Source organism: Sus scrofa, chromosome 2 (assembly GCF_000003025.6).
Source record: "Sus scrofa isolate TJ Tabasco breed Duroc chromosome 2, Sscrofa11.1, whole genome shotgun sequence".
NCBI lineage: Eukaryota > Metazoa > Chordata > Mammalia > Artiodactyla > Suidae > Sus > Sus scrofa.
The window spans coordinates 60,997,967-61,023,492 of NC_010444.4; the positions used below are offsets into that span (position 1 = coordinate 60,997,967).

Here is a 25,526-nt window from a genome sequence, read left to right on the forward strand (position 1 = left end):
TGGAAGGAGCAGAGAGGTGATTTTAATCCTATTAGTGAGTAATAGATTTGCAGATAGAATTCAGTGTGGAGGGGCAGGATCTCATTCAATCCTAGTGAACAACCCTGCCTAACAAATCAAGTGTTCATTGTCTTTGGTGTCATCTTTATAAGGGTTATGTCTTTGTAGGGACTTTATCTTTGGACCATTAACAGAAGCAGGAGGGCAGCAGCATCAACTCTTAACTGTGTGCGCATTCTGTGCTAGGTATTATCCCATTGAATGGATGAGCCTAAGGCTTAGCCAGGGTAAATTGCTGGCCACTGCAGAGCTGACCTCAGAGCCTTTGCATTTCTCCCAAGGCAGCACTGTGCCCACTGCAGGGTGGAGAGGAGTGTGTGGGAATACCTGCCAAGCTCTTTCCTTCCCTTGCAGAGCACTTTCTGATGGAGATGGTTGTCCTCATGGCTACGTGCACTGACTGCACTGTCCATATGGTAGCCACAGCCACGTGTGGATAGTGAGCACCTAATGCCTTGGTGGTAACACCAAGGAGCTCATTTTAAAATTTCTATTTAATTTTAATGCCCATCTGAATTGGGCAGCACGCTTCTAGGGCCTCATCACTTGTGCTTTGAGTAAGAGCTGGGGACTATGCTGTGTTTTTTCCACATGGGGGTGGGATGGCATGGGGATGCAGAATATGGCTTCTGTCCCCTCCTCTTTCACATAGCCTGGTTTCTCTGATACCTCTGGACTCCTTAGGCTAGGTCAGCTCCATTCATGAGGTCTTATCTTATGGAGAAGAAGGTCTTCTCATTCTTAAGTATAGGTTGATGAATGAGAAATCCTCTGAGCCTCCTCCCAAATGAAAAGGAAAGATGGATGGATGGGCAGGCAGACAGAAAGAAGGAAAGAAAGAAAAGTATTTAACATGCAAGTTTTTGGAGTTAGACCCGAATTCAAATCTATATAGCTCTGTTTCTGAGATGTTTGTCCTTGGACAAATTACATCAGATTTTTGCTGACCATCTGTCAAACTTGCTGTCTTCTATAAAGTGATGACAAGCCCTACTCCACTGAAAGGTCAGTAGTGCCCTAAGGGAAATTGCTGGGTACTTTATAGACACTGAACTCATATAAGTCCCTTCCCTACTTTTCTTAGGGATGGGGGTGGGGGCAGTTATTCCCCTGGATGAGTTTGTAGATATTTAACTTGGTTTTCACAGATGCTGTTTTTTCCTCAAAGATAGTCTTCCTTTTAGTGTGAGCAGTTACCAGACAACATTGCATAATTTTGCACATTTCTAAAAGCTCCCTGGGGGGAAGCAGAAGAAATTGGTTGTAGAACAAAATCCCCAACTTGTAGAAGGAAAGGCATACTTCTTTGGAAGATGTGCTTGGGTTGGAATTCCCATCCAGGTTTAAAACCTGCCTGAACTTCTCTGAATCCCGCTGTATTGTGGTTGCAGACCAGGGAGGGAAGGGATCCAAATAGAAATGTGTGTGTGTGGTGTGTGTGTGTGTGTGTGTGTGTGTGTGTGTGTGTGTGTGTGTGTGTGTGTGTGTGTAATCGCCTGTAGGAAGCAGTATCCCTTGAGTATGGGAAACTTAACTCAGAACTAACAATCACAAGATCCCAGAGACATCACCAGACAGAGAAATGTTGATGTAATTAAGAATCAGAAAATATACCTTGTACTCAAACATGTGGGAAGAATGACATTGGCAGGTAATCAAGACTGGGCTGTTAAACTGTCCTGTTGCTTGTTTATATCTCTTGGTGTATCTCCCACTCTACCCACCCTCATCCCACACCACCCTGCTCTCAGGACCCAGGAGCAACTTCATACTTACCCTTTTGGAAAGCATGTATGTGGTCACATCCTTTCATCTAGTCTGTTTACTCTTGGACCTTTATTTACAGATGCATGGATGATTTTTAATAACAACGTTAATGGATATATTTATGTAATAATAATTGTTAGTATCATTAAGTCAGTGGCATGGGAGAGGCAAACATGGGAGAGGAAACATAATGCATCCAGAGTCAGATAACGTAGAGCTGTGAAGAACAATCTTGAAGGCTGTGTAGAAAAATGGACCAGGCTTGCCATGATGAGAAAAAGGAGCATTTTTATCAGTCCAGCACAACTAGAACTTTGGGTAAAATGGGAAGCATTCATGGGGGGCAGTAGGGACAGTTTTTATTTTTGTTTTTCCCCTGCTCCATTGTCTTTTCAAGTAAACAGTTTGTTTTATTTTTTTTGTCTTTTTGCCATTTCTTGGGCAGCTCCCTTGGCATGTGGAGGTTCCCAGGCTGGGGGTCGAATTGGAGCTGTAGCCGCCGGCCTATGCCAGAGCCACAGCAATGTGGGATCCAAGCTGAATCTGCAACCCACACCACAGCTCATGGCAACACCAGATCCTTAACCCACTGAGCAAGGCCAGGGATCGAACCTGCAACCTCATGGTTCCTAGTCAGATTCGTTAACCACTGAGCCACGACGGGAACCCCTCAAGTAAACAGTTTAAATAAAAATTAATTAATTAATTAATTTTAAAAAGGAAAGAAAAGTAGACTGATTTAGCCTGAAGAGCACTCAAACTATTGAGAGCCGTCAGACGTGGAGTGGATCGTGGGGCCTGTGTACTGCAGCCAACAGAGAAGAGAGGATTATTTCCTCTCTCATGCCTTTCTGGGAGGTTGAGAGCAGGGGTGTGGAACTCTTTACCCAGTCCAGCAGTAGTATTCTTCATGCTTTCAGAGGACTGGGGTCCAGCTCACCAGGACAGAGAGGGTATACGTGGACTTTTAAATTTTCGTCATTGCGTTCAGTGCAGCGGCACTTGTGGCTCTTATTAAAGCCCTAGAGTAATCTGTGCTTCCTCCTTTTTTCTACCTAGTACACCCAGTCCATCTGTAAGTCCTGGTGACTCTACTGTCAAAATGTATCTCCATTCGTCCTCTTTTCTCCATTTTTTGTCTACTACCCTCTTGGAAAACTTCCCTCTTACCCCTTCCAAACCAGTTATCAGATCACACCACTCTTTGTCACCTAAGATCCTGTGCACTTAGAATAGACATCCCCACTCCTCATTGTCATGATCTACAGGTGCTATATGACTTGGATCTTTCTCTCTTTTCTCATCTTAATTTAAATTTCCTTCTCCCTCATTCATGACTGTCCACATCCCCAGATCTGTAACTTCAGACTTCTTCAGGTCTCACTTGGTCACCCATTATGAAGAGCCCCGTCCTCTCCCTGCTGTCACACTTCCTCCAGATTCTTTCAGTTCATGGCACACATAGGAAATATGGTATTCAGGCAGTGCACTGGGAAACTTAGAAGTGGGACTCGGGGAGTTCCCTTCGTGGTGCAGTGGAAACGAATCTGACTAGGAACCGTGAGGTTGCGGGTTTGATCCCTGACCTCGCTCAGTGGATTAAGGATACAGTATTGCTGTGAGCTGTGGGGTAGGTTGCACACGAGGCTCGGATCCTGCATTGCTGTGATTGTGGCGTAGGCCAGAAGCTGTGGTTCTGATTAGACTCCTAGCCTGGAAACCTCCATATGCCACGGGCGCAGCCCTAAAAAGCAAAAAAGAAAAAAAAAAAAGAAGAGAGACTTGGGGGGAGGAGGGATGAGCAGTACACCTCTTCAGTATAGGTATAACAAAAATAAAGTGTTAAAGTCAGAAATTGTATTAAATATTGAATATTAAATATTCTTCTGAATTTCCAGATAACATTATTGATTTTCATAAAAGAGAGCACAGTGTTCAAAAAATAACTTTTATATGTTAGGTGGTTTGGGAGTGTGTTTTTGTTTTGGGCTGCATCTGTGGCAAATGGAAGTGCCTGGGCCAGGAATCAAACTCAGGCCACAGCAGCAACCTGAACCACTGCAGTGACAACACCGGATCCTTAACCTACTGTGCCACAAGAAAAATCCTTTGTTTTGGGGTTTTTTTGTTTTTGTTTTTTGTCATTGTCGTTTTTGCTTTACTTTGATAATCACTGTGGAGCAATTTTGTATGCATGTAGAGATGATAAAACTTAGAACCATTTTTTAATAAACAGTGATTTATGAGTTGGTATCTAAAGAATCCAGGTTCTTGGAGTTCCCTCTCTGGTATAGTGGGTTAAGGATCTGGTGTTGTCTTTTCTGCACTGAGGGTTCGATCCCTGGCCCAGTGCGGTGGGTTGAGGATCCGGTGTTGTCACACCTGTAGCTCAGTTTCCATATCTGGCCCTGGAACTTCCATATGCCATGGGTAGGGCCAAAAAAGAAAAGAATCCACGTTCTTCCCTCTTTTCATTTTTATGTAATGTTAAATTACAGTAATGCAAATAGATTTTAGTTTTATTCAAACTTTATTTCAAGTACTTTGAAGTAATGAAGAACTCTAATTTACTCTATGTGGCGTGCCTGTAAATGTTCGACAGCTGGTTCTGCAGGAAAAAAAAAGTATGCATATACATAATTTATAAATTCTAATGATAGAATAGCTAACAGACAATTTACAAGTAATAACGAAACACACACTTTTAATTGTCAGTTCCATGTAGCCAGTTGTTTCTCACAGACTGCTTTTGTTTTTTTGCTGAACTTTTGAATCTGTAGTCAATTTATGAATGTAGTTCTGACATGAATGTTGACTGATATTTTTATGTTAACGGGTCAAGTAATGCCTTTGCTGAATCAGATAATAGTTTTCAAATGCTGGAGGAATATTTCCTCAATTGTTTGTGCTATTCCTAATGTAACATCTACAGACATGACACATTTTTAAGTTTAGTCTGCATAATCAACATTTTCTTAAGTCTAAACCCCAGTAGTTGGCAGACTATTGCTGTCAAGGGCCAGATAGTAAATATTTTCAGCCTTGTGAATGGTACAGTCTTTGTCACAACTCTGCCTTTATGCATAGCACAGAAGCAGCCATAGACAGTTTGTAAACAAATGAACATGGCTGTGTTCCAATAAAACTTTACATATATGGGGTTTTTTTGTTTGTTTGTTTTTTGGTCTTTTTGTCTTTTTGCCATTTCTAGGGCCTCTCCCACGGCATATGGAGGTTCCCAGGCTAGGGGTCTAATTGGGGCTGTAGCTGCTGGCCTACACCAGAGCCACAGCAACGCAGGATCCCAGCTGCAACTGCAACCTACACCGCAGCTCACGGCAACACCAGATCCTTAACCCACTGAGGGAGACTAGGGGTCAAACCCACAACCTCATGGTTCCTAGTCGGATTCATTAACCACTGAGCCACGACGGGAACTCCTTTTTTTCTTTTTTTAGGGCCGCACCCGAAGCATATGGAAGTTCCCAGGCTAGGAGTCTAATCAGAGCCACAGCTGCTGGCCTTTGCCACAGCCGCAGCAATGCCAGATCCAAGCCGCGTCTTCAACCCACACCTCAGCTCACGGCAATGCCAGATCCTTAACCCACTGAGCAAGGCCAGGGATCAAACCTGCGTCCTCATGATACTAGTCAGATCAGTTTCCACTGAGCCACAATGGGAACGCCTGCATATATATTCTTTTCAGATTCTTTTCCATTCCCCCACCACAAAATTTTTTAATGTATTTGTGTTCCTTTTTTCTAAAAAAGATTAAAACTCCAATTCAGCAATGCTCCTATGTCAAAGATGCAGCAACATAGTACAAAATCAACTCATTTTGGAGTTCTCTGTGGCATAGTGGGTTAAGGATCTGGCATCACTGCAGAAGCTCAAGTCACTGCTGTGGGGCAGGTTCCACCCCTGGTCTAGGAACTTCCACATGCAGCAGCTTTGGCCAAAAAAAACCTCATAGAACATTATCTTCATCTTAATGCAACACTGTTGCAGTAAAGCCAGCAACTGTTTGCATTTTAATTTATACTTTTGGAATCAGTTCAAACAGTAGCTGAGTGTCTCCCATGTACCAGGTACTCTACTGGGCACTGGGAGGGGGTCCTTAAAACTATCCATTTGAAGATGATTCAAAGAAATGGAAAGATATCCCATGCTATTGGATCGGAAGAATTAATATTATTAAAATAGCCATATGTCCCAAAGCAATCTACACTTACATATGGAATGTAAAAAATAATACAAATAAATCTAAATACAAAACAGAAACAGATTCACAGACGTAGAAAACAAAGTTATGGTTACCAAAGGGGAAATGAGGGGAGGGATAAATTAGTGTGGGTTTAACAAATACACACAACTATATATAAAACAGATAAGCAACAAGGACCTACTGTTATAGCACAGGGAACTATTTTTAATATCTTGTAATAATCTATAGTGGGAAATAATCTGTAAAATAATACGTATGTATATGTATAATACTGAATCACTTTTCTGTACACCTGAAATGAACACAACATTGTAAATCAACTATACTTCGATTAAAAAGAAAACCTATCCGGATGAAGATACCTCTTGAGAAGTAAAAGAGAGTGCTAAAAGTAAATTACATTTTTTAAAAAATGTGCATTTATAGCCGCATCCAAGGCATATGGAAGTTCCTGGGCCAGAGATTGGATTTGAGCCACAGCTGCAGCAGTGCCAGATCCTTAACTGGGGCTGGGATGCACACCTGTGTCGCTACAGAGACAACACTGGATCCTTAAACCACTGTGCTACAGCGGGGACTCCTAAAATATTTTGACTACAAATGGTTTATTAAAAAGCAATAAAAATTCCATTTAAAAACTATTTTTAATGTAAGTCTAAAACTGTTGAAAAGATGAAAAATCCAGGACACATGTTAAAACAGATAGGATGCCAAGTTAACTAGGCAAGGGTCACCCCAGATCTCAGGAATATGGCAACAAAGTGGGAGGTTGTTTCCACTGCTCACAGGAACTTTTTTTTTTTTTTTTTTTTTTTTTTTTTTTTGCCTTTTGTCTTTTTAGAGCTGCACTCACTGCATATGGAGGTTCCCAGGCTAGGGGTTGAATCAGAGTTCCAGCTGCCAGCTTACACCACAGCCACAGCAACGCAGGATCTGAGCCATGTCTGTGACATAGACCACAGTTCACGGCACTGCTGGAGCCTTAACCCACTGAGCGAGGCCAGGGATGAAATCTGTGTCCTCATGGATACTAGTCAGATTAGTTTCCACTAAACCACAACAGGTACTCCTCACAGGATCTTTGTAAGTGATACTTATTTCAACCAGAATCCTGTTAAATGGAATCTAACTCATTCCTTCTCCTTAGACACTATGTCTGCCTATGCATGTAAGCACCTTTGTTTTTCAGGAACTAGAACACAAACCTTATAAGCACCAACTTTGGAGCCAGACTGCCTGTATCTGATTCTGGCTCCATGACTTACTATCTATGTGGCCTTGGGCAAGTTACCTAACATCTTGGAGTTTTACTGCCCTTACACAGAAAATGAGGGGTAGTAATAATATCTGTCTCCCAAGGCTATCGTGAGGATTAAGTGAGTTAATACATGTCAAGTGTCTAGAACGATACCTGGCACAAAGGGCTGCTTGTGCAGTTTTATTGCTGTTAATGTCTACCATGAACCTGACGCTGAGCATAAATAGAGGTAATTTGTGAGCAGGATAGAGCTCAAGGATTTGCAGCACTTCCTAGTACAGTATTTTTAAAACTTTAATTAGCCACACAAATACAAATGGGAATTTCCTATAATAATTCAGATGTGTGATTTTTCTAGAAAATTCAGAATGCTGCCAGGCAGGAGATAACTAGCTGCCTACAGCAGCTTTCAGCTGGTCAGTCCCAACCATTCCTTTATCATTGCATTTTTCACAATGGCTGTGTTTCACAACTGGCCCCCAAGATTCCTGAAAGCTTCACCACAGGCTGTCATGGGCTGGTGTGAGCTGGCTCCAGTGCACTCCTGTGTAGAGTCCCTACCCCTATCCTGCTTGGATCTGGGCTGCAAGCCACAGGCTCATTATCCAAGATGGCATCAGTGCCTCTGCAGCTGGCTTCTGGGACAGTTCTCTTGGTTTGAGTGTCTCAGAGGCTATGCTCTGAGCCCCTTGTGGGTGCTTAATGAGCCAGTGATCCTAAAGATAGGGCGGGGCCAGCATTCTGCCCTAGACCCTTTGCTGTCTTGGGAAGCCTTCCTCTAGCCTGTCACACTATTTGTTTTTTCATAGCTTTCAGTACAGTCACCTTGTCCTGATTGCTTGTCTGTTGCCTGCCTTCCCTGCCATGAATATAAATCCCTGGAGCTCCTGCTTCCTGATTTCCACCTCAGCACTTGTACATTCTTATTTTCTTGGTAAAAAATACCTTTTGAATGAACTCTGATGTCTTTTCTCTGCTGGCTGCAGCAGTTACAGTATGCAGTCTAGATGGTTTTGGCTCCCACGCCCAAGGCTTTCCTGATGTTGGAGACAGCTATTTCTTCTCAGTGTGTGCAGGGCGCCCTTCTCCTTGGAAACAAGCAGCTCCGTCTTCTGGCTGTGTTCTCCTCACAGATCTGAGTCACTTTTGATAATCTTACCACTGGGCTGTAAAAATTCCTCTAGGTTTCAGCAAAATGAATGCCACATTTGCTCCCTCCCTCCCAAAAAAAAAGACTGAAAACCTACAAGCATTGCATCTTGAGACTGCTTTATGCTGACCATTTGGGCCTCATTTAAGGGGCCACAGGCCTCTCCTTCAGAGAGGATCAGTGGTCTCTCTCCTGCCCAGCATTGCTGCTTTACTGGGAGTCACACTGCTTGGTCAGTGAGATGAAGGATGGACTGAGTGGGCAGACTTGTTTCATTCCTAATTAGACGAAGGTGTGCGTTCTTTGGCGGGGTGGGGGGGGGGCAGAGAAATAGCAGCCCCAGAGAGGCCAACCCATTGCAGTCTCCCAACGCTTTTGGCCCAGGTGTGTGGAGTCTGGGTGATCTGCTAAGGGCAAGGTGGAACCGCCAGTTTGTCCATCTCCTAGCAGGGAGGCAGAAGTGAGGGAAGTATGTGTGCCAGGTATGGAGGAAGGAGGACAGCTGGCCCTGCTGAATGACAGATTGTCTAGGAGCTTGATAAGGAGACATGTGAAAAGGTGCTTTGTTAGTACTAAGGGCTCCATGCATCCTTCAGCTGTTCCTCTCTGAGGGGCTTCCATTTGCAGGATGAGCCCTTTAGCTGCTTTGCCCCTTTCCTCTCAGCGCTGCAGAATCTGCCTGCTGCCTTTCTGCCTGAGCCTCTTCCACCTGCTCCCCTCCTCTCCTCTACTTTCATCACGCCATCACCTCCCCACACATCATTCATCTGAGCCTCTTCTCTCCTTTCCATTAGAGCCAACTGGCATCATTGTGTTGGGGGAAGGTGTGGGGGCAGCTGCCGTGGGCTGCACGTGGGTGCCAGCAAAAGTCAGTGGTTTCCTGTGCCTCCTCCCCAGGGGACAGACAGGCTCTTGGATCTGTTTTACATCCATTCTTTCTTTTTGTGTGCTTTTCTCGTTCACCTGATCATCAGGGCCTTCAGCCCACATCTCAGTCTGAAGAGTTTAAATAAAGTGACCTTTCTTGAGGTATAGATTATGTAGTAAAGTACACCTATTTCTGGTGTATCTTTTGCAGCGGAAATCCCTCATTAAGTGAATAACTGATGTTTGCATAGTGCCATGCTGGTAGCAGAGTTCATTTTTTGCATTTGTCTTTCCTTTGAATAAAAAGCTTCTTTTTTATTTATTCATTTATTTATTTATTTGTCTTTTTTGCCATTTCTTTGGGCCACTCCCGCGGCATATGGAGGTTCCCAGGCCAGGGGTCAATCGGAGCTGCAGCCCCCAGCCTACGCCAGAGCCACAGCAACTCAGGGTCTGAGCCTCACCTGCAACCTACACCACAGCTCACGGCAGCGCCGGATCGTTAACCCACTGAGCAAGGGCAGGGATCGAACCCGCAGCCTCATGGTTCCTAGTCGGACTCGTTAACCACTGCACCACGATGGGAACTCCCAAAAGCTTCTTTTTTAAAGGAAAAAATTTATTGGAGTGTAGTTGACTTACAGTGTTGTGTTAATTTCAGGTGTGCAGCAAAGTGGATCACACACAGACACATATATATATACATCCCCATTCTTTTTCACATTCTTTCTCCACATAGGCTATCGTAGAGTACTGAATAGATTTCCTTTTGCTATACAGTAGGTCCATGTTACTTACAATTTTGTCTATAGTAGTTTGTGTATGTCAATCTCAACCTCCCATTTTACCCCTCCCCGCAGCATTTCCCCTTTGGTAACCATAAGTTTGATTTTGAAACCTTTTGTTTGTGTTCTGTTCTTTTGTATTATTTTTATTACATTTTATTACATTATCATATTAGTGATCTCATGATATGTGTTCTTCTTTGATTTAATATGATAATCTCTAGGTCAATCTCTGCTGCTGCAAATGGCATTATTTATTTTGTTCTTTTGTGTGGCCAATTAATATTCCATGGTATATATGTACCACATCTTTATCCAGTTTCCTGTTGATGGTCATTTAGGTTCCATGTCTTGGCTGTTGTAAGTGGTGCTGAAGTGAACATTAGGGGGCATGTATCTTTTTGAATTATGGTTATCTCTGAATATATGTCCAAAAGTGGAATTTTGAGATCATATGGTAGCTTTATGTTTAGTTTTTTTTTGTTTTGTTTTTGTTTGTTTGTTATATGAGTAGTTTTTTAAGGAAACTCTATACTGTTTTCCTTAGTGGTTGCACCAATTTACATCTCCACCAACAGTGTAGGAGGGTTCCTTTTTCTCCACACCCTCTCCAACATTTATCGTTTGTAAACTTTTTTTTTTTTTTTTTGTCTTTTCTAGCACCGCACCTGTGGCATATGGAGTTCTCAGACTAAGGGTCAAATCAGAACTGTAACCTCCAGCCTACGCTAGAGCCACAGCCATGCAGGATCTGAGCCTCGTCTGCAACCTACACTATAGCTTACAGCAACGCTGGATCCTTAACCCACTGAGCGAGGCCAGGGATCAAGCCTGCAACCTGTGGTTCCTAGTCAGATTCATTAATCACTGAGCCACAAAGGGAACTCCTGTTTGTAGACTTTTTGATGATGACCATTCTGACTGATATGAGGTGATAATGTCATTGTAGTCTTGATTTGCATTTCTCTAATAATTAGTGGTGTTGAGCATCTTTTCCTGTGTTTTTTGGCCATCTGTATGTCTTTTTTGGAGAAATGTCTATTTAGATCTTATGGCTTTTTTTTTTTTTTTTGGCGTTTTTTGGCACCCGAGGCATATGGAGGTTCCCAGGCTAGGGGTCTAATTGGAGCTACAGCTGCTGGCCTATGCCAGAGCCACAGCAACTCAGGGTCTGAGCCTGACCTGCAACCTACACCACAGGTCACAGCAACCCTGGATCCTTAACCCACTGAGCGAGGCCAGGGATCAAACCTTCAACCTCATGGTTCCTAGTCAGATTTGTTTCCGCTGTGCCACGATGGGAACTCCAGATCTTATGACCATTTTTTATTGGGTTGTTTGTTTTTGACATAAAGTTGTATGAGATATTTGTATGCTTTGGCAATTGATCTCTTTTTGGTCACTTTGTGAATATCTTCTCCCATTCTGTGGGTTGTCTTTTTTTTTTTTTTTTTTTTTTAATGGTTTCCTTTGCTGTGCAAAAGCTTTTGAGTTTAATTAGGTTCCATTTGTTTATTTTTGTTTTTCTTTTCGTTACTGTGGGAGGTGAATCCAAAAAGATATTGCTGCCATTTATGTCAAAGAGTGTTCTGCCTTATTTTCCTCTAAGAGTTTTATAGTATCTGGCCTTACATTTAGGTTTTTAATCCATTTGGGGTTTATTTTTGCACATGGTGTAAGAGAACATTCTACTTTCATTCTTTTATATTTAAGCTGTCCAGTTTTCCTAGCATCACTTATTGAAGAGGCTGTCTTTTCTCCATTGTTTATTCTTGCTTCCTTTGTTGTAGATTAATTGACCATAGGTGCATGGATTTATTTCAGGTCTTATATCCTGTTCCATTGAGCTATATGTCTGTCTGTGTGCCAGTACCTTACTGTTTTGATAACTATAGCTTTGTAGTATAGTCTGAAATTGGGGAACCTAATTCCTCCAGCTCTGTTTTACTTTTTTTTTTCTCAAGTTGCTTTGTCTTTTTCAGGGTCTTTTGTGTTTCCATACAGACTTAAAGGTTTTTTGTTCTAGTTCAAAGCTACATTTTGATGAGCTTTGACAGATTCATACACCTGTGTAACTACTGCAGTTGAGGTATAGAATGTTTACATTGCCTAAAAAGCTCCATATTCCTTCCCCCCTACTTGGGGGCCACAGCCATCTCCAGTCACACCATCATTAACTACTCCCACCCACTTATGGTGTATATCTGGTGTTGATCTTGGTTCTCTCATAGTGAGAGGGTGGTGCTGTTATCATTGTCCCTAGACAGCAGGCCAAGTTTCATTGTCTCTTCTGTCCATGAACTCTCCATCCCCTGTACCCCCTTGTGCACACAGTCATCCATCCCACAAGCCTCAATTGGTGGTCTCCATTGCATGCCATCCTGAGTCCTCCCTAAATCCCTGTATCCCTTCATCTTACACCCATCCTATCCTTCACCTCATCATCTCACTCCCTAGGGCTGGCCTCCCCCTACAGTTTTGTCTCCGTGCCTTAGCTGGGGGTCCTCCACCAGGCAGCTGGAGCCAGCTATTTAAAACTGGAATCTGAACATGACATTCCCTCCATCTGATGGTGTCATTCCCTGCTTTGAGCATGGTGTGGGATCCATGTGGCCTTCCTATGCTGGCTTCCCACCTACACCCCCAAATCTGTTGTTCTCTGTATTTGCTGTGCTGCTGTGTGCCCCTGACCCTTTGCTCCTGCTCTGCCCCCAGCTTAAAATGTGTCCTAACTCTGCCCTATAGACTCCTGCATACTCTTCAGGCCTCCTCAGAAAGGCCCTTCATCCCCCTTCTTAGAGGCTTTAGAGCACTCTGAACCTCCCACGGCCCTGCCTGCCTGCGCTGTTTGAAGTTTACTAATCATGTGTCTGCTGGCTAGGCCAGGAGCGCCTTCAAGGCCGTGGATGTGCTTTATCTGTGATTTTTGTGAGGTAGCCAAGTGTGTGGTAAAGAGTCAGTGCTTAGGAACCAGGCTACCTGAGCCCCAAATTCAGCTGTGTGACCTTAGCAGATTAGATGACCTGTCACTTACCTTCCTCGCTGTAAAAAGAGGCTGATAGAGCCTTAAACATCAGGGTGATAATAGAGCCCCATGCAAGAATTTCTTAATAAATGTAGTGCCTTAATTGGCCTTTTTGTAAAGGATCCAGTTCTTTTTCCTAGTGTATCTTTCAGCAAAACTTCTACAAGCAGGGCCTGAAGGCTTATCATTAGGAGTAGCAGACTGGGGAGGGGGACTGCAAGAGACCTTATACTTGGGGTGGGGGGCAGCCACTGTGAGAGGTACAGTGAGAAGGCAGCCTTGGAGGCAGAGAACCTGAAGGAGCTGATTTGGGCTTTGAAAGTAGAGCTGACAGGTTGCAGAGCGGGGGTTGCTGGATAAAACTGAAAAAGAGAGACGGGTTCTCCCTGCATCCCAGTGCTCATTGGATAGCCTGCCAGAGCTCTGGGTTAAAGAGGATTCTGAGGCCAGATCTAGGTTCAGAAAGCAGGGGACCCCTTAACAGTGGTCAGTGTTTGACATTGACACCAGCAGGGTAGAGGCTTATCTGTTGTCTCTTCATCCTGCTTAGTGGGATCCCAGCATTAGGTCAAGAGGGGGACAGATGTGGGGTCCCAGGGTATGGGCTTTGCACACATTGTCTCCACTCTTCAGAGCATCTGTGGGCAGGATGGCACAGTCCTCCAGAGCACACATCATGGCCTTGGCTCAGAGGAAGGAGAGTGACTCTCCTTGCTCCACTTCAGGGTGCTGCGACAGATTCGTGGTTCCAGTCTGAGGCTCGTGGGGGAATGGAAGAAGTGCCAGCAGCATGTAGTATGGGGGCCTTGGATGCAGATGGGCAGCAGGGGCTTCAGCCACATGACTCAGATGAGCTCAAGCCCATCCTCAGAGGTAATGAGAACTGCAGTCCAACTTGGCCCCTTCACTGCAACCCCCCTGGGGCCCCCCCAGCCTCACAAGGCAAGCCAGGCTTCTGTGTCACTGGCACCAGTGGCCTCTGCCTGCCTCTTCCTCCTCACCTCACAGTTTCCTTTTACTTCCCCACATCCTGGGGCAAGGGCCATGGTCCAAGAAACAAGACAGATGGGAAGGAATGGACAGCAAGCCATGGAGCTCCATTCAGGGCCTCACTTTGCCCAGGATACCCAGAGGAGTGTCCAGAAACCCCGCTCTTGCTCCTGGTACCCTTATTTCTTCTGGTGGCTGCTCTTTTTATGTATTTTTTTTTTTAGGGTTTTTTGTTTGTTTGGGGGGTAGGGGTGTTGGCTGCACTTGCAGCATATGGAAGTTCCTGGCCAGGGATCAGACCTGCACCATAGCAGCAACAATGTTGGATCCTTAACCCACTGCACCACAAGAGAACTCCCCCTGTTTCTTTTTGGAGGGATCCAAGAGAGTGATGTGGGAGATGGGCTAGGTCTGCTTCTGCTATTCCTGCTGCAAATCTGCTGGCCTGCCTGGATTCCCAGGAACACCTCCAGCCCTCTGCCATCATGCCCTTGCAGGGATGTTAGAGCCCTCCCTGGGTAGAGTGACAGTCGCACTGATACTGCCTGTCTCCCCAGCAGCCTCTGAGTTATAGTGGGGGAAGGGGCCCAGTTCTTCTCTCCAGTCTCTGTGCAAGGAAGTGGCCTGCACCTGCCTACTCATGAAGGCCAAGACTGTGGTCAGCAGCTGTGGGCAATGTGGCCTCATTGCTGGTCCTGGATGGTTGTGTGCACTGAGTTCCCTTCCCTGTTGGCAGTCAAGGGATAGATGATAAGGGCAGGATAACTGCCCCAACACTTGAATTCATGTTGCCAGACAGGTGGGCCTGTCTCTTGGTGACCCTGTGCAGGGAACACCAGATTTGGCTTTACTTTCTTTCTTACCTTTGTAATGGGGTCATTGCATTGTGTAGGGTGGGAGTGAAAAGTAAAGTTGAGGCAGTACCAATTGCCATAAAGTATTTGAACCCTAAGGCAGAGTTTAACATGTGGGAATTTATTTCTGAGGGAAAAGTGAGAGAAGGAAGCCGTATGTGTGAAGATAATTGCTGCACTAGGAGAACCCGGAAGGAAATGGGGTGCCCAGCAGTTGGAGAAGGTCTAGGAAATTATGATGCATTAATGGGACATTTAGCTGTTAAACAAGATCATTTTGAATATTATGTAGCAACAGTATTCATGATGCAATTTCAACTAAATAATTGTTGCAGGCTCTAGGCAAGAGCACGAAAGCCACCCAGAGAATCATTGCCGTGGCATAGACTGATGGGGGCTCTAGGGGCTCAGGAGAAATGGTGCTGCAGAGCTTGGCCTCTGGGGTCAGATCTGAGGCATAATGTTGTTATATGCCTTCTGGGACTGTTGGGATTCAAGAGTGACAAAAGTAATGGCCTAGAAGATGCTCTCAGAGGAGAGGAAGAGAATGGGTGGAGGAGAATGCCAGATACTTAGGGCAAGGAGCTTGGGCACCATCAAACCTCAGGTCCCTGTTGGTGACCCTGGTCAGATGAGGTTGGTCTGCATAAAAAGTTATGGGGCCAGATACAGGCATGCTCAGACAAAGTGGGCTCAGGCCCACCATATCAAGGTTGAAATTATGGTCCAAAGAAGACATGCCTAACGGGGCTTGTATGAGTGGGTTTATTTGGAGGTGAGAGAAGCCCCTAATGGGCCTCCTGCTCCGCGGGATCCTACCCTACCTCCAAGGGTGGGGAGGGATGGAGTCAGCCAGTGGTATACACACCCTTTGCACCTTTAAGATGCAGAAGTGCCACCAGATGGGTTCAGAGTCAACACCTGGGCCCCAGATGCAGCTGTGGAGCTGCCTGGGTTGGGATTGCCCAGGCAGTGGAGAACTTGAGTGAGAGAGGAAGGCATCTTTCTGGGCTTGTGCCTTAAGGAAGAGGAAGACAAGGTTGTGGAGGTGTGCCAGGATCTGCCCAGGGTCTGAAAGATAAGATGAGTCAGGGCTGAGGGCCCTTGGCTTTGGCGAAAGGTCCCCTGGGCAGAGCAGTTTTGGTGTAGTTACAGGTAGGAATCATGTAGAATTTGCTTTTAATTTCCTTTATAAAGTTAATGTAAGTTTTAGTTAAAACTTGTGTGCTGTTTCCTTGCCTAGTTACCATGGTCAGTTGTATTTGGTACCTACCTGTATGGTGATGGTTGAATGGGGAAGAGCAGACTTTTTTAAGTTTTTAAAAATAGATTGAAAATAGTGAGGAAGTAGTGTTAGCAAATGATACACAGAAGAAAATACAGTAATAAGTGAAATCCTCCTTGTTCCCATTGCTCCTTAATGTTCTTTCCGTAGTGCATTTAAAACAAAGAAAAGCTGCTGTGGTGCTTCTCCTGGAACCCAACTGGGGTCCCACCTTGGGGAACCTTGTGTCTCACTGCAAGGCTATCCTCTGACATTTAGCCATGGAGTGGGCTCCTCAGGATCGATTTTGCCACCCCTTTCCCCTTGGGATGCAGGTGGTTCAGGGTGAGGGAGGAGGTGCTGCTGGGGGTCCATGCCGGCCAGCGGGGACTGCTTTTGGGTGATGAGGCTTTCCTGAGGCCCCCTATCAGGGAAGGTTGGGAGGAAGCAGTTGATTTAGCTTTTGGTAGCAAGAGGCCTTGGGAGCCTCCTCCCCTGTGCCCTCACCTTCTTTCTACCAGCAACCTTCCACTAATCCACCATGCCAAGCAGTGCTGTCACCTTGTGGGTCATACTGTCACCAAGTTGCTAGAGTGGATTGTGATGTTTGGTTTCCCTGTTGCTTTAATGTTGGCTTCGCAAAAATTGACTTTCCTTCTCCCTCTTTATGTAACCCTTTGGAATCATTTCAGGTGGGCAAGAAGATAATTCGGAGACCATATTCATAGTTGTGGTAACTCCTAGGACCACTGCATTGAACATGGGAGACTCTCTCCAAAGCCATTGGACCCGGTTGAGCAAACATATTTGCCCGGAGAAGTAACAGAGTCTGTGCCACCCTGAGCACAGCCCTCTCCTGCCCTTGCCTTAGCTTTTCCTCTGCTGGCTGCCTAGGCATGGTGCTCTTTGCCTTGACCTCCATGGGAGTATGTGAGGAGTACTAAGACTCACCTCCCTGTTCCCATGACCCTTGAGGGCATGGCGGTTGGTGCAGGTGACAGCTGGAAGCAGGACGAGGCCTGTTTGCTCTCCAGATACTAACTTTGTGACTGCAGATCCTGACTTGCTAGAGAGAGACCCCTGAGATGTTTATAATGGAGTAAACATGGTCCCCAGCAACCAAGAACAGTAAGATGGGACTTCATTTATCCATCCTTCCATTCATTCATTCATTCACACTTGAGAGTAGTAAGGGTCTAGCTCAGCTGTCTGGAGGGAAGTCACAATTTTAGACATTTAGTCAGAGGAGCTTTATATATTGGAGAAAACTTCAAAGAGTGAGAGAGAAGAAGGTGTCAGATGTCCTGAGGCTCTTTTCTTGTCAGGAGGATAAGATACAGGGTATCGTTCACACCAGCTGTTTGAAGGGAGAACAAACTGCTTTTTTTGCCTAAGACTTTATGCAGATGTTAGTGGCCACCGGCCTTTTCCACATGAGCACTAGCTCCCTCTCTTGGGTCTCCAACTAGTATGACAAAACCCCACAGGCAGGCTGAGGAGGGCGTGTGTTCTGAAGTTCAGTCCTCAATGGCTAGTGAGCCTTTCATTTTACAACCTGTAAAACACTGTCACCCAGCTTCAGCCACAGAGCTTTCCCTGATGGCTGGGGCCTAGCTCTGAGCCAGGAATCACCTTTCCCAAGCCCACAGTTAGGATGTGCAGTCTGTTGGATGCACAGGTGTTATGGGGGCAAACAGAATGTGGAGAAAGAAAAGCTGATGAGGCTTGGTTCCTGCTGGAGCCCATTCTGTTACGAGGAGTGCATTATACATGCATGCATTTGTGATGCAGTCCTTACGATACCCCTAGGATGCTAAGGCATGACAGGTTTCTTCATTTTACTTAGGGGAGAAACAACTTTCTGCCCCACCCTCCACCCCAGGGAAGAGTGAGCTTGGGTTGGTCTTCTGATCCGTAACCTCTGGCAAAGAAGCATTCCTTCTCTTTGCCTCCCATCCCTCCTCCTTTTTCCAGGAACTTGTATCTGTCCTCTGCCTCCAAGTTGTTTTACAGTTTTATTGAGGTATAGTTGACATACAATAAACTGTGCACAAAGTGTACAATTAGATGTATTTTTAATTTATAAACCTGAGAAACCATCACCACAATCATGATAATAAGGCTATTTCCAAAAGCTTCTTCTTGTCCTGTTGTAATCTTCCCTTCAGCCTACCCCCATCCCCAGGAAACTGCTGATCTACTTTTCTGTCACTGTAGATTAACTTGCTTTTTCTAGAATTTTATGAAATTATGCATTATGAACTGTGGGGTAGGTTGCAGTGTGGTGTAGGTTGCAGGCATGGCTGTGGCTGTGATGTAGGCCTGCAACTGCAGCTTCTGATTCAACCCCTGGCCTGGAAACCTCCATATGCCACAGGTAGGGCCCTAAAAGGACCAAAAAAAAAAAAAAAATCTGCCAAAATTCTTCTAAGATGAGTATACCGTTTTATACTCCCACCCCACTAGCAGTGTATGAGAGTTTCATTTGTCTCATATCTTTGTGAGCATGCGGTATGGTCAGTCTTTTTAATTTCAGCTATTTTAATAGATAGGTGGTGGTATCTCATGGTGGTTTTAATTTGCATTTTCCTGGTGACTGATAATGTTGAGCATGTTCAAGTGTTTGTTTGCCATGTACATCTCTTCTTTGGTGAAGGATTTTAATCCGTTCAACATTTTGTCAAGTGATTTTTTTCTGCATCAAATCATATGCCCATTTTTTTTCTCTTAGGTTCTTTGCCTAAGTAGTGAGTTGAAAGAGGTTTTTAGGAGTTCCCTTCATGGCTCAGTGTTTAACCAACTCCACTAGGATCCATGAGGATGTGGGTTCAGTCCCTGGCCTCGCTCAGTAGGTACAGGATCTGACATTGCCATGAGCTGTGGTGTAGCTCGAAGATGAGGCTCAGATCCCATGTTACTGTGGCTGTGGTGTAGGCCAGCAGCTGTAGCTCCAATTCAACCCCTAGCCTGGAATCTTCGTATGCTGTGAGTGTGGCCCTAAAAAAAAAAAAAAAAAAGGTTTTTATATATTCTTTATGCAAGTCCAAGTCCTTTCTTATATGATTTGTGTATATTTTCTCCCAGTCTGTGGCCTGCCTTTTCATTTTCATAACCGTGTCATCTTAACAAAGAGCAACGATTTTCATTTTGATGAAATCCAGTTTGTTTTCTCTATAGTTTGTGCTTTTTTGTGTTGTATTTCTAAAGTTTTGCCTTTTAAACCCAAGATCACAGAGATTTTCCTCCTAGTTTTAACTTTTTTTGTAAATGGTTTTTATTTTTTCCATCATAGCTGGTCTACAGTGTGCTGTCAATTTTCCACTGCACAACAAGGGGACCCAGTCACACATACATATTATATATACATTCTTTTTCTCACATTATCGTGCTCCATCATAAGTAGCAAGATATCTAGTTCCCAGTCCTGCACAGCAGAATCTCATTGCCCATCCATTCCAAAGGCAATAGTGTGCATCTTTTAACCCCAGATTCCAAGTCTATGATTCTCCCTTCTGTGGAAAGGTTCATTTGTGCCATATATTTGTAGTTTTAACTTTTATATTTAGATTTGCGGTCCATTTTGTGTTAATTTTTGTGTATTTTCTGAGATAAAGGTCAAGGGTTTGTTGCTTTGTTTCACTGCTATTTTTTACATATGGGTATCCAGTTAATTCCAGCACTATTTATTGAAAGATTTTTTGTCCACTATTGAATTACCTTATCATCTTTGTTAAGAATCACCTGCCCATGTATGTGTGTGGGTCTGTTAATGAACTCTGTTCTGTTCCATTGATCAGTTTGTCTTTGCTCCAATATCACATTATCTTGATTATGTAATTTTTACAATCAGATAATGTGAGTCTTCCTTTTTTTTTTTTTTTTTTTGTCTTTTTAGGGCTTCAGCCACAGCATATGGAGGTTCCCAGGCTAGGGGCTGAATCAGAGCTACAGCTGCCGGCCTACACCACAACAACAGCAACACCAGAACCAGCTGCCCACTGAGTGAGGCCAGGGATCGAACCTTTGTCCTTATGGATACTAGTCAGATTCGTTTCTGTTGAGCCACAATGGGATTTCCCAGTTTTCTTTTTTATAAAGTTCATTAGCTATTCTAGAACCTTTGTGTTTCTCCATGAAATTTGGAATCAGTTTGTCAATTTCTCCCAAAGACCCTGCTGGAATTCCAATTGGGATTGCATTGAATCTGTTGATCAGTTTGAGGGAGAATTGAAATCTTAACAACATTGACTCTTCCAATCCATTAACTTAATTGATGCCTCTCTTAATTTTTCTCAGCCATGTTTTATACTTTTCAGTGTTAAGGTCTTATATGTCTTTTGTCAAATTTATCCGTAATGACTTCATATTTTAAAATTGCTGTTAAACAGAATTGGTTTTTTTTCCATTTCTGAATGTTTATTGCTTGCATATAGAAATACAGTGGAATTTTATATTGAATTTGTGTCCTGCAGCCTTGCTAAACTCACTTATCCTTATTTTGTAGATTCTGTAAGATTTTCCATATAGACTTTTGTTATTTATGAATAAAGACAGCTTTATTTACCCCAATCTGGATGATTTTCTTCCCTCAAATCTCCTGTCAAGACTGAGTCGGGGGCAGGGGGTGGGACGGGGGGGCGGGGGTAAGCACACTTCCTTGTTTTGTACCTATTCCTTGGGTCAGGGGACACATTAAGCTGTTCACCATTAAGTATGATGTTGGCTGTGGATACTGTCAGGCTGAGAAAGTTCTCTTATATTCCTAGCTTACTGAGAGTTTTTGTCAGGAGTGGTTGTCCAATTTTGTCAAATTTTTTTCTACATCCATTGAAATGGTTTTTTGACCTCTTAATACGGCAGATTACATTGATTTTTTTTTTTTAATGTTATGCCACGCACCCCCTCCCGCCTTAATTTCTAGTCTTTCCTAGCTATCTTCATTTCTGGAGTGGGCATGTAGAATTTTACTTATCTGAATTGTTCCACTGCCCTCCCTTGAGCCAGCTATCCATTTCTGCCCTGTCTACGACTTGCTCATGGCCTATTGCGTGGCGGCAGGCATAGGCTAACTGCACAGGATTAGCAGGTTAGGTTGGTAATGAAATTGCGGCCAGGTGTATAACGGGTGGCTGGCTTCCTCATTGAGGAGGTGACATAGCACCTACTTTGGAGGTTTGTGGTCTCAGGAGAGAACCATGATGTTGTAGGAGATAGAGGTCCCCCACCCAGGCTGCTGTCCAGTGATGCCCAAATGGTGGGTGCTGCCTGCCTGCCTCCCTCCCTCTCTCCAGTAACTTTGGAGCTTGCTCCTTCTTGGGGACGCTGACTGCTCCATGCTTCTTCTGTGGAACCTTCAGAGCATCCTGTTTTCCCCAGACTAGCCCCTGCCCAGGGTAGGAGTGTGTGGACGCATTTCTCTGTGAGCTGTGAAGCACAGCACATGCTGGGTGTCTCAGAGGTAGCCTGAGCTCCTGGCGTGGAGCTCTCATACCTTGTTTTTTGGGACCCTCAGAGGGTCTGTGCTGCACTGGGAGGGTGAGAGGCAGGCTTGCCGTCACCTGTCCCTCCTCTTTAATCCTGGTAGCTCTTGTGTCTGTTTCCAGGATGGGACAGCCTCTAAGACCAATTCTTCATTAAAGTATAGTGTATATCCAGAAAAGTGTGCAAGTCATGTTTTACATCTCAGTGAATGTTTGTGGAGTGAACACACCCCAGTAACCCCCTCCCAGGTCAAGAAATAGAGTGTCTCCCCAAAAAGCCGTTCTTGCTCCCTCTGCTATCCTCTCCTCAGCCCCAGCTTCCCCAGCTTCTGTTAGAAGTCCATGCCTGCTTTTGAGCTTCCAGTCTAATACAGAATGTATTCTTTTGTAACTGGCTTTTTCACTTGACCTATGTTGAGATTCATCTTTGATGTTGAATGGATAGACTGTGATTTAGTCATCCATTGTACTGTTAATGGCCATGTGGTTGGTTTTCAGATGGGGCTTTTCTGAATATGTCTGCCCTGATCATTCTCAGTACATGTGTGCTCATGTTTCTGTTGGTCCCTACCCCAGAGTGGAATTGCCGGATCCTGGGGTATGAGTTCTATCCTTAAATGATGTTTGACACAATGCAGTGACTTAACCTTCCTGTTCCCCATGACAGTATCTTTGGTTCTCTGCAGTGATCCCTGTTGCAGGAATGCTCACTGAAAAGGTCCCCATGCCCACCGCTGTTCTTCAGCTCCACACAGAGCCCAGGGCAGCTGGGAAGGGGAAGAGGTGGGCTTGGATCTGACCCCTCTTGAGTTCAGTCTCGTGACAGGCTCCATGGTGACCCCTCTTTCCTGAGTGCTTACTCTATGTCGGGCACTGTCCTGGGAAGGGGGTGTCTCTTGTCCCCCTCCCAGAGGTCTGTAGGAAGCTTCTATCATCCTCCCACTTAGTGGCTAAGTGGGCTGGGTGGGTTGGCTCACCTTCTGTGTACAGTCTTCTGTGGTACTCTCTGCCCGGAAACACATGATACAGAGCTCACACAGCCTTTTAGGCCATGTCCTGCCTGATTGCTCTTATGTCATGCAGGACAGGCATGCCCACCCTCAGTTACCTTTAGGGCCTGGTGAGTTTGCAGATTTCATGGGTTCGTGTTCTGTGGAAGCGGACAAGAGCTCCTCTGTACTTAACCCTGCGACTTGCCAAATGACTTAACCAGCATGACCCCCACCCAGGCTCTGACAGTTCCTATTAACTCTTTTCATTTCCACCCAGCTTAGAACAGACATAGGTGACCCCACATGGAGTGCCCAGGAAAGTGAGGGCCGCCAGACCCTGTGTGTCAATCACATGTCTGTAACACTCATTGCTTACCACAGAGGTCGTGATCATCATTTGTGGGTGTGGTCATTTTTACCCATCGAGGCTTGGCAGCCTCAGGTTATTGGGCCAGTTCTGGGCTTGAGGCCCTCTGAGAAGGAGTAAGTCCTTGGTTCTCTTCTCCATAGTCCTTCCCTTGTCCTAAAGGTGCCTGCTTGATGTGCCACTTTGGTGCTCCTGCAGCCCAGCTGAGCCTCAGTTTTGATGTCCCACCTGTTGGTTCTGTGCTTGCTGTTTCTATCCATGCCTTAGGACTGGGCCAAAACCAGCCCTTCCTGTATCCTCCAGGCCTGCAGTAGGCGCTCAGAAAGCATTTGGAAACTTGTTGAGTAGGATTCTAGGATGTCACCTGTTCTCAGGATCCAATAGCCCAGGAGGGCAGACTGGCAGGCTCTTGGGTACCACACTGGGTACTGCTGCCTTGAAAGGATCTTACAAACTATAGAGAAGCCTGGTGGACAGTGTGCAGGGTCCACCTGGCCTGACCTCTGTGGGTACAGTCTCCCAGAATGGCAGTCACTGTACCATTCAGGATCTACAAACATGATCTCTGGTTTTCCCAACATTCCACCCAGGCTTCCCAGCTCATAGAGGAGGAGCTGGACTCAGGTTGGTGGCCAGTATTGCTCTAAGTCTTAATTGGGCCAGCATTGGAGGCCGAGTCTGAGCTAACTGCTTCTCTGTCCAGCCCCAGTGCCAGGTGTTTTCATTGGCAACTTGGGAGTGCACTGCTGTCACTTCACTGTTTCACTTAACATTCTCTTGGAGCTTGGCCCCTGTCACTTCCTAAAAAGCTGGCTCGTTCTCAGTTTGGATTAACTATAGTCTGCATACAAGTGGGCCAAGCGCTGTGCACACCCCTCCCATAGGCGTCTTATCTTGCTCAGCTGGTATTCTTACTGGCTGTTCCAATGAGAGCAAGGCTGGGAGGGAGGAAACGCCACTGGTGTGGTCTCTGTCATCAGGTGCACTGCCAACTGGACCTTTTTCTTCAAGCACAGATACTGAAGGAAAATGCTCCACTTGGCTTTTTGACTTTACAGTTGTAGTAATGAACCAATTCCCAGATGACATGTTGAGAGCTCTTGTGCTCTCAGAAAGGGCTGAATTACAACAAGAATTGTATATTGATGTGACTCAGAGGTCAGGAGAGTTTGAATTTTGTTGAGAAGAGCAGCTAGGACTGTTGAGAGGGACAGCTTGAGAGCCACTGCTGTGGAGAGGAAAGCTCTCCCACACACTACACTATCCCACCCACCCCCTCCTGTCTGCAAGCTTCTCTCTCCTCTACAGGCCTTTCGCAGAGGTCCCATAGATGGCAGCCGCTCATGCCCATGTGCTGATGGGGAGCTCCAGTTACTGTCCTGGGCCGAGTTGCAGATGCAGTTGGCAGCTCAGGCCATGGGTGCTCTGCAGGCTGTGAGTGTACACAGTCAGGGCCATGCAGGCAGTGGCCATCCTGGAGCTGTGTACGCTCCTGGGGAGCAGATGGGCCCCACTGATGAGGAAGTGCTTTTGTGTTTTTGCAAGTGGTGAGCTTGGTGGCAACAGCTGAGACACAGCCCCCACCCCAACATCATTCTTCCTCTCAGAAGCAGTGCACGAGAGACTTTGCCCCTGTGGGTACAAGGTCCCATGGGGTTTTGCCACAGGAAGGTGGCTTTGCCAGGCAGAGCTCTAGTGTGACATATGCCTGAGGGAGGTCTCCTGACTCCTCCCCAGCTATGGGACCAGGCAAGGCAGAGCAGGGCCAGGAGGCTGCACCTTCTGAGCTAAAAGGTAGGATCAAGGCACTTACGATCTTGACTTACTGACTCTTGACTTATTTTCCTTGCTCAAGGAGATGGGGTGGGACATGGGCTGGTACTGCCAGGCTTTCTGGGGAATGCAGGCACTACCTCTTGCATTGACCTGCAGTTTGCATTGACCTGCAGTAGAGGCAGTTAGAGTCACAGAATGGCACCTACCTTGGGAACATGTATGAAGCTCCTCAGAAGCAGGAAGACTTGCCGTGGCTGAAAAGAGTGAGGCTGGGACTAAATCACAGATACACACTTGCCTGGCAAAGCCCCTTTCATTTATCCACCTGCACGCCCTCAGCGGACATGACCGACACCCACTGTGTGACGCAGGGCAGGGTGACTCAGCCAAGGATGGCCTTAGAATGCTCAGCACCTTGAAAGCCTCAGAGGTTTGCTTTCTTCTGGGTGCCATCTGTGCATGTTTTGGTTTGGAAGGACAGCTTGCTTGCTGTTGAACACTTCCAAAGTCTTTTGAGTTAAGTGGTTTTTGTAAATTCTAGTCTAGACTGTTCTGCTTAAAAAAAAAAGTGGCTTCCACATGGTTGGTTTTAAAGTGAACTAGTTTTTACTGCTGCCCGGGTGGCCCTTGAGCCCACTGAAGGTGTTGGTGTGGGCTATGCTGCCT

The 25,526-nt window shown here is 45.4% G+C and overlaps 1 protein-coding gene across 3 annotated transcripts in view; it reads left to right on the plus strand.

The window, feature by feature from the left end:
- Positions 1–25,526, plus strand: part of MED26 (mediator complex subunit 26) — a 51,429-nt gene that overhangs the window by 13,734 nt on the left and 12,169 nt on the right. The window contains exon 1 of one of the 3 annotated variants that reach the window (XM_021083584.1): positions 20,897–24,878. The exons of the other annotated variants lie outside the window; for them this stretch is intronic. The gene's annotated coding sequence lies outside the window, so the exon portion shown is untranslated. Of the gene's footprint in view, positions 1–20,896; positions 24,879–25,526 lie in introns of those variants that run through there. 3 annotated transcript variants of the gene reach the window in all.